Source organism: Trichechus manatus, unplaced genomic scaffold, assembly GCF_000243295.1.
Source record: "Trichechus manatus latirostris isolate Lorelei unplaced genomic scaffold, TriManLat1.0 scaffold00289, whole genome shotgun sequence".
Classification (NCBI taxonomy): domain Eukaryota; kingdom Metazoa; phylum Chordata; class Mammalia; order Sirenia; family Trichechidae; genus Trichechus; species Trichechus manatus.
In genome coordinates, this window is record NW_004444225.1 from 832554 (window position 1) to 834824 (window position 2271).

Sequence of the window (2271 nt, forward strand, 5' to 3'; positions counted from 1 at the left end):
TTGGAAGAGCATAGTCAATGTCACTGAACTGTGCATGTAGAAATTTTTGAAATGGTGTATCTTTGGCTATGTGTATTTTCACCAAAAAAAAAAAAGGTTGAGAAGTTAAAGGGTTGACATGTCGTGGGGTTGTTAACCAATGTCATAAAACAATATGTGTACTACTGTTTCATGAGAAACTATTTGTTCTGTAGGCCTTCACCTGAAGTACAATTTAAAAAAAAAAAAAAATGTCAGCCACCTCAAGAGATACATCGACGCTTTAGACACAAAAGAGAGTATTCACCCCTGGCTTCTATTTTCTAACTCTTTCAGAGTCCAGAAAGCTAAATGTTAAAAAACTCTATTTGCCTTTTGTCTACAGTGTCAAAGTGTAATTTTCAATAAGTTAAAATCGTGTCTCCCTTACAAATATAGATGAACACACATCAAAATGCATTAACTCAGTAATAAGCGACCCAGTAATACTTTAGAGCTGGTTCTGAGAACATTTTGGGCAGCTGGTATTTACAGGCATTTCAGGGGGGAAATGTAAGAATAAAAATAAGATTTCTAGATAAGATAAGAATTTGTTTGGTGTTTTATGGGGCAATAAAATCATAACTCTTAAGGTTATTTTCTCTATTGGACAGAACTGTGCAAGTTAACGTGTCTGGGATCAAAGCAAACAGAAAATAGCAAAGTCAAACACAGATACTTTCCTCTAGATATTTAAAATATCCTTAAGCAAGTCTGTTAAATGATACTCTGGTTGATAATAAACCTAGTGACCCTCCCCCTTTGTCTTATTTCCAAGTTTTGAATATTTTTTTTCTTAATAACAGTGTAAAATGAAGAAAGTCATTATAGAATAGAAGTTGGAATTACTATCTAGAATGAAATTTTTATTTGTGGAATTTGCTTATCTTCACTCTCCTCTTAGCCTAGCTTTTTATCCCAGGCTAAAATAGCCATCCCTTAGAAAATAATAATAATAATAAGCAAACTCATAATCTTCTAAATCTAAAGGTTCTTATCTGGCCATTTCCTGTCTTGGATTATTAGAATTTGAATCCATATTGAAATATAGATTTTTGCTTTTTTAATACTGACACAAAGCCCAGAAAAATTACGTTAATTATTTGACAGACTTTTCATGTATACCCTCCAGCCTTCCCAATACCACCAAATATATAAATTGAAAGTCCACAATTTTACAAATACACAAGTCTGTTTAAATAGCAGCTTACAAAGATCTAAATGAAAGTTTTATGACCATCAGCTTCATGCCAAAGAAATATTAAGATTTCTATTCTAGTAAAAATACAATCACATACACTTTAGATTTCAAACATTATTGATTTAAATGAATTCTGTTGTAAGTCAATCACTTTTAACATAGAATTTATTATTTTTTCAACTTCCTGGAATTAGTCTTCAAATTCTTCAACTAGGGAAAATCAGAAGCTTTAAATGCACTCTCTCGAGAATATGTGAATTATGAAAATTAACAGATATATTGTATTAATTTTATGCCTGAGGAAATGAGTGCCTTAAAAAGGCATAAATGAGAACCTTTGCATAAAAATAGCTACAATCAGGAGCTCTATTATCTGTGGAGCCCTGGTGGCCCAGTGATTAAGAGATATGGCTGTTAACCAAAAGGTCAGTGGTTCAAATCCACCAACCACTCCTTGGAATCCCTATGGGCCAGTAATACTCTGTTCTATAGGGTTGCTATGAGTCAGAATCAATTTGACAACAACAGTATTATCTGTGGAATTAAGTTTCATTTTAAGAAGGCAGTTGTAAATGAAAACATTGAAAGGGATTTTATCCTCTTTGGAAACAAAATATTTTAGTAAATAACATGTAATATGTACAGTTAGGTTGAAACTTGAAGAATCTCCTTTTTGAGGAGGTTACTTAACTCGCGTACATCAGGGAAATGCAGTAGACATCAAGTATCTAGACTTCATCAAGGCTAAAAGGCTTGATAAAGTCTTTTTTAATATCCTTGTAAAAAAGATAAAGAAAAAGAGACTAAATGCTACTGTAATTGAATGGGTTTTAAAATGAATTGAAAAGCCATTTCTTGAAGATGCTGATTAATGAAATGATGTTACAGTCTGTGGGCTTTGCCTTCAGCCCTATCTTGTTAAATGATTTTATCAATGACTTGGATGAAGACAGAAAATATATATGTGCTACATTTGCAGATGATACAAAGCTTGGAAGAATAAGAAATATGTTGGATGACAGCCTGGTGGTGTCGCGAGCCAAAAAATCTTG